Source organism: Antedon mediterranea, chromosome 3, assembly GCF_964355755.1.
Source record: "Antedon mediterranea chromosome 3, ecAntMedi1.1, whole genome shotgun sequence".
NCBI lineage: Eukaryota > Metazoa > Echinodermata > Crinoidea > Comatulida > Antedonidae > Antedon > Antedon mediterranea.
The window spans coordinates 10,679,948-10,695,510 of record NC_092672.1 but is presented as its reverse complement, the minus strand read 5'-3'; the positions used below and the strand labels follow the sequence as shown (position 1 = coordinate 10,695,510).

The 15,563-nt window shown below is 30.1% G+C and overlaps 1 protein-coding gene across 3 annotated transcripts in view; it reads right to left on the bottom strand.

The window, feature by feature from the left end:
- Nucleotides 1-4,031, bottom strand: part of LOC140044855 (protein dispatched homolog 3-like) — a 29,633-nt gene extending 25,602 nt beyond the window's left edge. For 2 of the 3 annotated variants that reach the window (XM_072089541.1, XM_072089543.1), the window contains exon 1: nucleotides 3,832-4,031. The gene's annotated coding sequence lies outside the window, so the exon portion shown is untranslated. The remainder of the gene's footprint in view (nucleotides 1-3,831) is intronic. The other variant, XM_072089542.1, reaches the window with a different exon arrangement.
- Between the last annotated feature and the right edge of the window lie 11,532 nt (nucleotides 4,032-15,563).

Here is a 15,563-nt window from a genome sequence, read left to right as displayed (position 1 = left end):
TGGTCATCCGTGAGAGATGTTCATAAGGCCCTACTGTGCCTGAACAGAGTTCCATTTTCCTATCTAAGTATTGTACTTAAATTGTACTCATGAAATAGACTATAGTATAATACAGTTAGTTGGTCTTTTCCATTTTTTGTACAAATTTAACAATTCAAATTTGCATAGTTCATTATATTACTGAAATTGATTGTAAATTATTATTGTCAAAATGTTGTATATTAATAAATGGTTTGAAAACAAAGCTTATTTCACAATTACTGTTTGGAAAAGTGGCATAATGGAATTTCTCCATGATTCAATGTATTCACAATGACAATGCAAAGACACAATGTATTTTGTCACATTGTTCAACCCAGCAAAATTTAAAATAACAGGGTACCATGTAACTACAATCTATTTTAATTATTTTCAATTAATTCATTCTTCAATTAAAAAAGACAGTTTAGTACCAGTAAGAATGTAGCTATAACTTTAGTAACAACCATTTTTAGCTTTCCCTAATTTTCTTATTTTAAATATGAATCATTTTTGTGTGTTTAGTGTGAAAGAAAGAAACATTTAATAATTATTTAAAGGCGAAGCTAGACTTAATCAATATTGGTAATCAAAATGTTTATAAAATTTCACACCCTTAATTTAAATTAAGTTCTGTGAAAATAAATGGTTATTTGTTATAAATATAACATAGAGTTTATTTTATTTGTACTGTATAGCTGCATTAAACAGTTTAAGGAGTTGTGGGGGTCTTTACAGTATATAAATAGGGTTTTAAAAAACCACAATAGATTCCGGTTTTTCGATGAAATGAGCAATATTTTTTCCAGAATTTAATCGAGAACATCTGATGCAGTGATATACTGTACATTAACTGGTTTTACAGTTTCCTGTTTTCGGTGAAACAATTTGTTGTTTTAACAAGTGAAAGGTACACTACGATCTGGAAAAAAAATTGTGGTTATAAAATTTTAACAACAAAATAATACAGTTAGAAACTAAAAACAATATAATGATAGGATATTGGCCTTCTTTTGTTTCTAGAGGCTTGCAACTGAATGAATGTGTGCTTTAGTTTAAAAATGTGAAACAAATGGAATATAACAATATTTTACCTAGAATAATTAAAACTGTTTTTCGTCAATCTATTTTTTTTCTAGAACTATAAATGGCACTACTGGCCAAACTAAAAATGGATTTCTGATTGGAAAAAAAAGGTTTTAAAAACCCAATTGATTGCGGTCTCACAAAAACGTTTAAAAATTAATAATTTCTTTGCTGCAACTCAATTGTGGTCTCAAATGTATCTAAGTTCATTTGTCTAACTCTCTATAAATAATTTTTTTTTAAATAAATGGTCTTATTACAACAAATTACTATAAAACCGGTTTCTTAAAAACCGTTTTTTTATGTTTAGGAGAAACAGACCCTTAGTACTCTAGTTTGCATAAATTAAATTTCTTTTGGAAAATATCTAATTTTTGGCTAGAAATTCTGTACTTGATGTTTATGTTTAGGGAGGGAACGTTTAAACGTCAGTTATACTTTATAGCCTACCACTAAAAAACATCTTTAGGCAGTGTTTCTGCAGCTAGCTAGCCATAAACAAAATTATTGCTAATTAGTAATAATGTTTTAACCAATTAGATTAGCATGTTTATGTCATTATTGAATAAAGTGGCCAATGAACAACAATTTGTCAGGTCAAAGGTAAAAAATGATTTCATTATCAGATAATTATATGATTTGAATGAGATAATTATTAGTTCATTTTTCTTGAATGTACCCTGTTTCCACAGGTACTATTTCAGTTAACTATGGAGTTAATTTTTAAGCCTATATAGTTAATTATCAGTTAAAGTTTGGAACACAGCTTTACTCTCAATTTAACACCAATATTTATTTATTATTTTCATAACATTGTATGTAACATTTTCAAAAGACAAACAAATTTACAGAAAAGACGAACTTGCAAAGGAACTTGTGATGGACAGTTTGGGATTAATGAAATAAACATGTATTTCACTGTGTGTGTGTAAGCATAGAACTCTATGGTGTGTAAGCATGGACCTATTATTAATTATAGGTCCATTGTGTAAGTAATAAACATTGCAAGGTCTACAGATTATGACAATAAGAATGTGGACAAAGACAATACACTAGTAGTAATTGCTGGCTACAGATGTCTGGAATGGAATCACATCAAAGGCAATACAAACATAGCAGGAAGGAAATAATACATAAATTGTCATAATCTGATTAAAATTTAAATCTCATTTTTAAAGTCAAATTCCAAAAGCAGATGTTAGCAGATGTTATTTGAAATGATTTTTTATATATTTTTGGACCTTGGATGGCGGTTACAAAAAAAGTACAAAAGCAAAATGGCAGGAGATTCATAAATCATATATAATTTTCGTTTCAAATTATTTGTTAAATAATATTTAATAATTGTAAAAACAGTTATTAAATTTGGAGATGAACATTTTAACAACAATGTGTAAATTACTAAAAATAGCAGTTAGTAAATTATACAGTAATTTTTCACATGCTAGTACCTACCATATTTACAGCGTATTCAAATAAACGGCCATGGCACTTACTGTTCAGGAGGGTTTTTAGGCGCTATACAATATATCTACAATTTTATTAATTATTAAATGCATTGATTGAAAAACTGGAAAAATAACACAGATATCCACACAAGTTGTTTCAATTGTATGTTAAAAGTTCTTTTTTCCGTTTTTGTTTTTTTTTTTGCAAATATTTTGTTTTTAGTTTCTTGGTTGCATTTCTCATGGTTTTCACAAGCACCTTGAGCACTTTGTGGATATGTGCACTCTATAAATCTTACTATTATTTATTATTATTATTATTATTATATAAAAACTACTGTACTACTGATGATTCATTTGTCCATTACAATACATTATCATAATAAAATAATAATAGAAGTCTTCTCTCTAGTATTATAATTTATATGCATTCAAGTCTAGCTTAAAAAATCACTTATTCACCATGTCTTATCCAGAAAACTTGTAGCGTATTTGTAATGAACAGTATGTTGTCTTTAAGATTTGTAACTTTTTTCATGTTCCTTGTTGTCAGTAGCGCAGTGAGCATCTTTTTTTTAGACGGATGCTTGCGCTTTACAAATTTCCATTATTATTATTATTAAAGATTGGAAAATATTAACTAAAGTAATAATAAAAACAAGTTTCAATCCAGCTGATTTTTATTACGGTGGCCAGGTATGTAAACAATGTTATACCTCGTGCTGTGACTATTTTCTTTCCTGTGATAAGTATTACTGTTTAGAGTTTATAAAAAATACATCTTTTTGTTTGGCAGAAAAAATATATATATACGGTAATTGTAAATCATAAAAATATACATTAATTAATGTAATAATTAAATTATCAAGAATGTATGATTTTAATTTTAATTTCATTCAAGATTTTAATGAAAATGTACTGTTAAATAATGTCTACGGTACCATCATGTGGTCTGGAGTCTATTTTAATTTAAAAGTAATTACAAGTCCTAATTATAGTGAACTAATAACATATTTCTTTTTTAAAACAGACATGATTTACACACAGAAGAGAGTACAAAACAGAAGAAAAGCAGACAGAAAAATATACACAAGAATAATTTTGAAGAAGAAGGGTAGGCCTAATTAATACAGTACTGTAGTAATAATCTATTCATTTATGGAATACCCCTTGTTGTTGTCAAAAAATGTACAGGAGTAAACTAGTATGTATTAACCTCTTCCCTCTTGACGTCCGTCGTGACGACGGAGAGACCAATGAATTAACAATAACAACATACCTTTTTAACAACACAGGCTAGCCTAGGCCTACTCAGCCTTGTCTGTATTGGTGATGGCAAACAAACTGCCTCAAATGAAGGATAAACACTTACTGATATAATCTGAACTACTTTACACCTTCTCATCTACTCATTTACCAAGTAATGTGTGTTTATTTCAGGATAGCTTCTGCTGACTGACAACATTTTCTTTGTTTACTTTCTCTTTTATTTTATCTTCTCAAAATATAATCTGACGTCATTCTTTGAACGCCAATCAACCGTGAAGAAATTAGGAGGGCGCACTTTAGAAACTCTACACACAGAAAGCCATTATTGACTAGTCCAGATTGAGCTATATTTCCTATACCATCCTGGCTAGTTGAGAATTCTCAACTATTTTATGTTTTTTTCTACCTTTCTGGAAAATGATATAATCCAAATTGTATTAATACTACCAGTAATAAATATTTAGAAACACTTGCATACCTTCACTAATTTTAGTTGTTTGTAGTTTAAGACAATCTTAGTGATATTTAAATGAAAACAATACGATAAAAACTATTGTGTCTGTATTTTACAAGACTATGCCTTCCGTATAACGTGCATTGTGGGTACTTCAATTTTTATAGAAAAGCTAGGGAATCCTAATTTAGTAGGCAGCATATGGGGGCGGGGCAACCAAACTTGCTTATCAAATCAAAGCACAGTAAAGCAAAGGATAAAATTAATGTACGATCCCGTTTAACACTGTTCTCAACTATAGTCATTTTGGTATACTTGAGCACAGTGATAAAGAATAGGATAAACTTAACAATATACAACAAAAAACATTAATGTACGATCCAGTTTAACACTGTTCTCAACTATAGTCATTTTGGTATACTTGAGAACAGTGATAAAGAATAGGATAAACTTAACATTATACAACAAATAACATTAATGTATGATCCCGTTTAACACTGTTCTCAACTATAGTCATTTTGGTATACTTGAGCACAGTGATAAAGAATAGAGGATAAACTTAACAATATACAACAAATAACATTAATGTACGATGTAGTTTAACACTGTTCTCAACTATAGTCATTTTGGTATACTTGAGCACAGTGATAAAGAATAGGATAAACTTAACAATATACAACATATAACATTAATGTACGATCCCGTTTAACACTGTTCTCAACTATAGTCATTTTGGTATACTTGAGCACAGTGATAAAGAATAGGATAAACTTAATAATATACAACAAATAGCATTAATGTACGATCCAGTTTAACACTGTTCTCGACTATAGTCATTTTGGTATACTTGAGCACAGTGATAAAGAATAGGATAAACTTAATAATATACAACAAATAGCATTAATGTACGATCCCGTTTAACACTGTTCTCGACTATAGTCATTTTGGTATACTTGAGCACAGTGATAAAGAATAGGATAAACTTAATAATATACAACAAATAACATTAATGTACGATCCAGTTTAACACTGTTCTCAACTATAGTCATTTTGGTATACTTAAGCACAGTGATAAAGAATAGGATAAACTTAATAATATACAACAAATAGCATTACGGTATGATCCCGTTTAACACTGTTCTCGACTATAGTCATTTTGGTATACTTGAGCACAGTGATAAAGAATAGGATAAACTTAATAATATACAACAAATAGCATTAATGTACGATCCCGTTTAACACTGTTCTCGACTATAGTCATTTTGGTATACTTGAGCACAGTGATAAAGAATAGGATAAACTTAATAATATACAACAAATAACATTAATGTACGATCCAGTTTACACTGTTCTAAACTATAGTCATTTTGCTTTAGTTAAGCACAGTGATAAAGAATAGGATAAACTTAATAATATACAACAAATAACATTAATGTATGATCCCGTTTAACACTGTTCTCGACTATAGTCATTTTGGTATACTTGAGCACAGTGATAAAGAATAGGATAAACTTAACAATATACAACAAATAACATTAATGTACGATCCAGTTTAACTCTGTTCTCAACTATAGTCATTTTGGTATACTTGAGAACAGTGATAAAGAATAGGATAAACTTAATAATATACAACAAATAACATTAATGTACGATCCTGTTTAACACTGTTCTCGACTATAGTCATTTTGGTATACTTGAGCACAGTGATAAAGAATAGGATAAACTTAATAATTTATTTTATTTATTTTATTTTATTTTATGTCTTTTGGCAATGTGGCCAAGGATTACCAATAGTGAATTAATCACTGTCCTATCAGATAGGTCGTAATCCCCCTGATACATGGGCTATTGTGTGAACCAGTTCACCGGGGTAACCCCCTATAATATACAACAAATAGCATTAATGTATGATCCCGTTTAACACTGTTCTCAACTATAGTCATTTTGGTATACTTGAGCACAGTGATAAAGAATAGGATAAACTTAACAATATACAACAAATAACATTAATGTACGATCCCGTTTAACACTGTTCTCAACTATAGTCATTTTGGTATACTTGAGCACAGTGATAAAGAATAGGATAAACTTAATAATATACAACAAATAACATTAATGTACGATCCAGTTTACCACTGTTCTCAACTATAGTCATTTTGGTATACTTGAGAACAGTGATAAAGAATAGGATAAACTTAAAAATATACAACAAAAAACATTAATGTACGATCCAGTTTAACACTGTTCTCAACTATAGTCATTTTGGTATACTTGAGCACAGTGATAAAGAATAGGATAAACTTAAAAATATACAACAAAAAGCATTAATGTACGATCCAGTTTACCACTGTTCTCAACTATAGTCATTTTGGTATACTTGAGAACAGTGATAAAGAATAGGATAAACTTAACAATATACAACAAAAAACATTAATGTACGATCCAGTTTAACACTGTTCTCAACTATAGTCATTTTGGTATACTTGAGAACAGTGATAAAGAATAGGATAAACTTAACAATATACAACAAAAAACATTAATGTACGATCCCGTTTAACACTGTTCTCAACTATAGTCATTTTGGTATACTTAAGCACAGTGATAAAGAATAGGATAAACTTAATAATATACAACAAATAGCATTAATGTACGATCCAGTTTAACACTGTTCTCAACTATAGTCATTTTGGTATACTTGAGAACAGTGATAAAGAATAGGATAAACTTAACAATATACAACAAAAAACATTAATGTACGATCCAGTTTAACACTGTTCTCAACTATAGTCATTTTGGTATACTTGAGCACAGTGATAAAGAATAGGATAAACTTAACAATATACAACAAATAACATTAATGTACGATCCAGTTTAACACTGTCCTCAACTATAGTCATTTTGGTATATTTGAGCACAGTGATAAAGAATAGGATAAACTTCGAATAAACAGCAAATAACATTAATGTAAGATGCCGTTTAATACTGTTTTAAACTATAGTCATTTGAGTATAATTAATCACAGATAAAGAATAAGATCAACTTTAATACTATTTATTAAATTAAAAAATTAAAAAACTAATTCTATATTAACACATATTATTTACATATACTTTCACTGCTGATTTCTAGTATAAACAGGCCATAGGCCTATACATGGCTGCAGTCGCGTGCTCAAATTTGAGTTGGTGTTTACCGACCGACCGATCGACATAGTGAGCTGTAGAGTCGCGTTTGAATTGCACGCTACTAAAAAGTTCATAAAAACCGTAGGACGGGCACAGGGAAGTTTGTTCGAAACTCCAACCCCTCCCCTGGCTATGCGTTTAGATTTTTCATGCCTCCTTTACAAACAGATTTCATTGACATTACAGGTATGAAGTCTATCAATATACAGTACCGCTTAATACAATACTTGTTGAGGCCATATCCATCTATACATTTTAGTGTTATTCCACTTTAAAAAAGTCGATTTATATCAATACTCATCAACATACGATATAACGATAGAATTTATTGCAACTTGTCCATGTCGTATTCATCTACAAATAAAGTGTCTATTACCGTACTTTTAAAAATCTATTTATATCAATACCTATCAACGTATGTACGTGTGCATATTATATATACAAAACTATATACATCAACATAAATGTCATATCATCTACAGTCATTAGTGTTATTTCACTTTTAATATTAGTAAATCCAAAGGCAAAATACTGAAATAATAATAATGCTGTGGTCTCAATGGAGATACAAAAAAAGAAGCGAAAAGCTAAATCAAAACGATAAAGTAAAACAGCCAGAAAAGTTAGCAGAGTTTTCGGGCAACACTAGCCCTTCATCAGTGCAAGTGAGGGTACTTGTACAAGATAGTGTTATTTAACGTTTAGTCGATTTATATCAATACACTCATCAACATTATGTACGTGCAATTCACGTCAACAATCAATAGTGTTAATTCCTCTTTTAAAAGTCGATTTATATCAATATACTCATCAACATATGTACGTGTCCACGTCATATTCATCTATAAATATTAGTGTTATTTCACTTTTAAAAGTCGATTTATCAATATACTCATCAATAAATGTACTTGTCCACGTCATATTCATCTACAAATCAGTGTTATTTCACTATTCGAAGTCAATTATATCAATATAGGCCTACTCATCAACATTATGTACGTGCAATTCACGTCATATTTATCTACAATCATTTGTGTTAATTCCACTTATAAAAGTCAATTTATATCAATTACTTATGAACATATGTACGTGTCCGCGTCATTCATCTACAAATATTATAGTGTTATTATGTTTTTCATATTATCACTGTGCTCAAGTATATGAACATGACTATAGTTGAGAACAGTGTTAAACAGAATGGTGTACATTAATGTTATTTGTTGTATATTGTGCTCAAGTATACCAAAATGACTATAGTTGAGAACAGTGGTAAACGGGATCGTACATTAATGTTATTTGTTGTATATTATTAAGTTTATCCTATTCTTTATCACTGTGCTCAAGTATACCAAAATGACTATAGTTGAGAACAGTGGTAAACTGGATCGTACATTAATGTTATTTGTTGTATATTATTAAGTTTATCCTATTCTTTATCACTGTGCTCAAGTATACCAAAATGACTATAGTCGAGAACAGTGTTAAACGGGATCGTACATTAATGTACGTTTTTTGTTGTATATTGTTAAGTTTATCCTATTCTTTATCACTGTTCTCAAGTATACCAAAATGACTATAGTTGAGAACAGAGTTAAACTGGATCGTACATTAATGTTTTTTGTTGTATATTGTTAAGTTTATCCTATTCTTTATCACTGTTCTCAAGTATACCAAAATAACTATAGTTGAGAACAGTGTTAAACTGGATCGTACATTAATGTTTTTTGTTGTATATTTTTAAGTTTATCCTATTCTTTATCACTGTGCTCAAGTATACCAAAATGACTATAGTCGAGAACAGTGTTAAACGGGATCGTACATTAATGTACGTTTTTTGTTGTATATTGTTAAGTTTATCCTATTCTTTATCACTGTTCTCAAGTATACCAAAATGACTATAGTTGAGAACAGAGTTAAACTGGATCGTACAATAATGTTTTTTGTTGTATATTGTTAAGTTTATCCTATTCTTTATCACTGTTCTCAAGTATACCAAAATAACTATAGTTGAGAACAGTGTTAAACTGGATCGTACATTAATGTTTTTTGTTGTATATTTTTAAGTTTATCCTATTCTTTATCACTGTGCTCAAGTATACCAAAATGACTATAGTTGAGAACAGTGGTAAACTGGATCGTACATTAATGTTATTTGTTGTATATTATTAAGTTTATCCTATTCTTTATCACTGTGCTCAAGTATACCAAAATGACTATAGTTGAGAACAGTGTTAAACGGGATCGTACATTAATGTTTTTTGTAGTATATTGTTAAGTTTATCCTATTCTTTATCACTGTTCTCAAGTATACCAAAATGACTATAGTTGAGAACAGTGTTAAACTGGATCGTACATTAATGTTTTTTGTTGTATATTGCTAAGTTTATCCTATTCTTTATCACTGTGCTCAAGTATACCAAAATGACTATAGTTGAGAACAGTGTTAAACGGGATCGTACATTAATGTTTTTTGTTGTATATTGTTAAGTTTATCTTATTCTTTATAACTGTTCTCAAGTATACCAAAATGACTATAGTTGAGAACAGTGTTAAACTGGATCGTACATTAATGTTTTTTGTTGTATATTGTTAAGTTTATCCTATTCTTTATCACTGTGCTCAAGTATACCAAAATGACTATAGTTGAGAACAGTGTTAAACTGGCTCGTACATTAATGTTTTTTGTTGTATATTTTTAAGTTTATCCTATTCTTTATCACTGTGCTCAAGTATACCAAAATGACTATAGTCGAGAACAGTGTTAAACGGGATCGTACATTAATGTACGTTTTTTGTTGTATATTGTTAAGTTTATCCTATTCTTTATCACTGTTCTCAAGTATACCAAAATGACTATAGTTGAGAACAGAGTTAAACTGGATCGTACAATAATGTTTTTTGTTGTATATTGTTAAGTTTATCCTATTCTTTATCACTGTTCTCAAGTATACCAAAATAACTATAGTTGAGAACAGTGTTAAACTGGATCGTACATTAATGGTTTTTGTTGTATATTTTTAAGTTTATCCTATTCTTTATCACTGTGCTCAAGTATACCAAAATGACTATAGTTGAGAACAGTGGTAAACTGGATCGTACATTAATGTTTTTTGTTGTATATTGCTAAGTTTATCCTATTCTTTATCACTGTGCTCAAGTATACCAAAATGACTATAGTTGAGAACAGTGTTAAACGGGATCGTACATTAATGTTTTTTGTTGTATATTGTTAAGTTTATCCTATTCTTTATAACTGTTCTCAAGTATACCAAAATGACTATAGTTGAGAACAGTGTTAAACTGGATCGTACATTAATGTTTTTTGTTGTATATTGCTAAGTTTATCCTATTCTTTATCACTGTGCTCAAGTATACCAAAATGACTATAGTTGAGAACAGTGTTAAACGGGATCGTACATTAATGTTTTTTGTTGTATATTGTTAAGTTTATCCTATTCTTTATAACTGTTCTCAAGTATACCAAAATGACTATAGTTGAGAACAGTGTTAAACTGGATCGTACATTAATGTTTTTTGTTGTATATTGTTAAGTTTATCCTATTCTTTATCACTGTGCTCAAGTATACCAAAATGACTATAGTTGAGAACAGTGTTAAACTGGATCGTACATTAATGTTTTTTGTTGTATATTTTTAAGTTTATCCTATTCTTTATCACTGTGCTCAAGTATACCAAAATGACTATAGTCGAGAACAGTGTTAAACGGGATCGTACATTAATGTACGTTTTTTGTTGTATATTGTTAAGTTTATCCTATTCTTTATCACTGTTCTCAAGTATACCAAAATGACTATAGTTGAGAACAGAGTTAAACTGGATCGTACAATAATGTTTTTTGTTGTATATTGTTAAGTTTATCCTATTCTTTATCACTGTGCTCAAGTATACCAAAATGACTATAGTTGAGAACAGTGTTAAACTGGATCGTACATTAATGTTTTTTGTTGTATATTTTTAAGTTTATCCTATTCTTTATCACTGTGCTCAAGTATACCAAAATGACTATAGTCGAGAACAGTGTTAAACTGGATCGTACATTAATGGTTTTTGTTGTATATTTTTAAGTTTATCCTATTCTTTATCACTGTCCTCAAGTATACCAAAATGACTATAGTTGAGAACAGTGGTAAACTGGATCGTACATTAATGTTATTTGTTGTATATTATTAAGTTTATCCTATTCTTTATCACTGTGCTCAAGTATACCAAAATGACTATAGTTGAGAACAGTGTTAAACGGGATCGTACATTAATGTTTTTTGTAGTATATTGTTAAGTTTATCCTATTCTTTATCACTGTTCTCAAGTATACCAAAATGACTATAGTTGAGAACAGTGTTAAACTGGATCGTACATTAATGTTTTTTGTTGTATATTGCTAAGTTTATCCTATTCTTTATCACTGTGCTCAAGTATACCAAAATGACTATAGTTGAGAACAGTGTTAAACGGGATCGTACATTAATGTTTTTTGTTGTATATTGTTAAGTTTATCCTATTCTTTATAACTGTTCTCAAGTATACCAAAATGACTATAGTTGAGAACAGTGTTAAACTGGATCGTACATTAATGTTTTTTGTTGTATATTGCTAAGTTTATCCTATTCTTTATCACTGTGCTCAAGTATACCAAAATGACTATAGTTGAGAACAGTGTTAAACGGGATCGTACATTAATGTTTTTTGTTGTATATTGTTAAGTTTATCCTATTCTTTATAACTGTTCTCAAGTATACCAAAATGACTATAGTTGAGAACAGTGTTAAACTGGATCGTACATTAATGTTTTTTGTTGTATATTGTTAAGTTTATCCTATTCTATCACTGTGCTCAAGTATACCAAAATGACTATAGTTGAGAACAGTGTTAAACGGGATCGTACATTGTTGTTGTATATTGTTAAGTTTATCCTATTCTTTATCACCGTGCTCAAGTATACCAAAATGACTATAGTTGAGAACAGTGTTAAACGGGATCGTACATTAATGTTATTTGTTGTATATTGTTAAGTTTATCCTATTCTTTATCAATGTGCTCAAGTATACCAAAATGACTTTAGTTGAGAACAGTGTTAAACTACATCGTACATTAATGTTATTTGTTGTATATTGTTAAGTGTATTCTTTATTCTTATTAATTGTACTAAATTATTAAAAGAAACAGTAGTAAGCATAACATTTCCCCACTCCTACATTAGCATGGTAGGACATTGTAATGGTCGCAGGTGGCTCAACTTTATTACTGCAATGGGATGGACATGGTCCTACTACCACCTCCATCCAATAGGATTCCAGTAAATTTCCTTTACTACCAATCATAATTCAGTAATTAAATGACCCCTTAAGTTAACAAGGAAATCAGCCTATCCCATTATACCGGTAGGCTTCGTCGTTACAGGCGTACTGCGGTAATAGTTGAGAATTCTCAACTAGCCAATTTGGTATATTTTATATACCTGTTATATATGCATAAAAAGAGGTAATATAAAGAGTTACGACATTGAAGATTGGAAGCCATTTTTGTGTCAAAGAATTTGCACGCTGAGGGCGCGCGTGTCTCTTTTGTACAGCGTTTTCCTATAGTTCATGCATTATTTTTAGATTTTGTTGTCTATGAACGAAATAACGCTTAGATTCCGTTTTTATTTAGTAATTAATTTTATTAATGGTATTGATATTGATAATGGTAACATATATATATTTTTTTTATAACAACAAAAAAATAAATGCTAGGGCCTATGGAAGTTAGGATACATCAAAGCATGAACCAATACAAAAAACACACAAATTCACCCCTCTTTTTATGCAGTATATGGCTCTGTGTGTTTTTGAACAAACTGCGCCGCCAGCGTTATTAAAATTCAGAGACTCGTTCATTTGTAATAATTTGCCATTATTATTTTAAATATTGTTCATACCCCTTTCAGTATATTAACAAAATATCCACAAAACTTTATTATTTTATTTAGTCATCAAAGCATGCATTATGAATTGAAAATATTACATAATTGTTATTAATATGACGTAGTTATGGGATGTTTCGTTCCAAAACCAATCAATCGAACTTTATAATGTACTAGCACACGCGCACGCAATATTCTTTGCCGCAAGTACTTCGGTACGCTGTGCACATCGATATTTCATCGTAAAATGTGCAATTACATTTTTTTAAATATAAGAAAAAGTTGAAAGTATTTTGTTGCTCCTATACTTTACATGCATTAATGCAGACACGTTTGACACATTTTGATCTGCATATCACGTGACTATAATCCAATGTCGTATTTACTCTTCATATATGGCTCTGACTCTAGACAACAGAGCCATATTAAAAATGACTCGACTCCATACTCTACTACATAAGCATAGTTTTGGACACAAAAATGGCCGGTGTGCACACCACGTGACTTTCTAAAATCTGTGAACGCATTGTCGAAACTCTTTTTTATCTGACTCTACACAGAGCCATTATTATTTATATTATATAGCTCTGACTCTACAGATACCATGTTCAATAGAACAGTCAACCACTTTGAGTCATAAATGAAATTAGTATAAGAAAAGAACAATTTGGTATTATTATTTCAATGTATTGATCTACTCTTTTGAGATGATCCCTTTACTTAACTTTTTTTTAAAATATTGATTGGCCCACTTGAAACATTGTTTTTGACAACAGTCATGTTAGAACATCAATTTTTGGTAAAAACAACTTTAAAATAATACCAACAATATTTAGGCTATTTAGACGTACATATTTTGGGGCCTTTTAATTAACTAAGACAACAAAATATACATTTTTAAAGTTTTTTTTCAAAATGACCATAAATTAGACAAGTGTGTGTGTGTTATATCATTAATATTATTACAACACCTAAATAATTCCTGTCATTTGATTGGACGATTGTGGGTCACATGGCGTGCAATAGTACGCACTATTTAGCGATCTGTATAGTACCTTAATTTTCGTGTACAAAAAAAAATTCTTCTCGCGTACGAAAAAAAAAACATTTCAGGCCATTACTAGAGCTATGATTCTGAACGTGAAATCCAACAGCGCCGCCTATTTTTAAACAATAAAGAACAACTCTCCCAATAAATAATGTTTTTATTGAAAATGTTATAAAACATTTGATGTCATTACAGCAGCTTCTGGTGGTGATTTAAGAAGATCACTTAGTTCAATCGATCCTAACATTGTCATTACCATGAACAGTATATGTTATGTCTTTGAGCTTTTCTAGTCTTGATTTTCTAAGGTGTTCAGTCACACTGGATTATTTGTATACGTGTTCGCATAAAGATTTTAAACAGCTTGTTCTTCCTTGAGGGTTTTCTCCAACTCCTTCATTATCTTCTCTCCTATTCTCATATTGCATTAAATAGAAGGGGCATGAACAACCAATCTTGTCCCACACCTCAAAGTGAAATGCATTCAGTCTCTTCTCATCTACCACTATGATCACTGTCTCTGACATTGGTTTTAATCAACCAATGGAGAGGAGTCCCTAGGTCACAAAGGATATTCCCACTTGGTCAACTGCTTTGTAATAGTCCACAATTCTTTATCATACTTTCTGAATAATGTTTCTAGAAGAGACGTAGGCCTATGATGTCCCTTTCCCAGGTGGTAAAGCCGAATGCGCCTCTCTGCATGCAATGATCCTATATAAGTACTGTTGAAGTCCTTGTCTGATGCGATCTCAAAAACATCTTAAATGCGTGACTTACTTTTACTGTAAGCTTATTGTTCTGTATTTTGTGAATCTTGTGTATTTACATAAATAAGGTTAATAAATCAGATCAGATACACTGCTTTTTAAAGAACTTCTTACCGATTACCACCGATTCGATTGACTTGCTGCAGTTGTGTACGTCTGTATACCCCTTTTATCATTTATGTGACTATTTTTTTACATCAAATTACATTTTTTTCAGGTTAATAATTTTTGTTTTGATCCAATATTCTAGGTGTTTCCAAAATTCCAAAACCAATCCTTTCCCCACGTTTATATAGCAATACATAGTTTAGATTGTCATGTGTTTGGCTGAAGAAGGGTGCAATTAACATGCAACACATTTA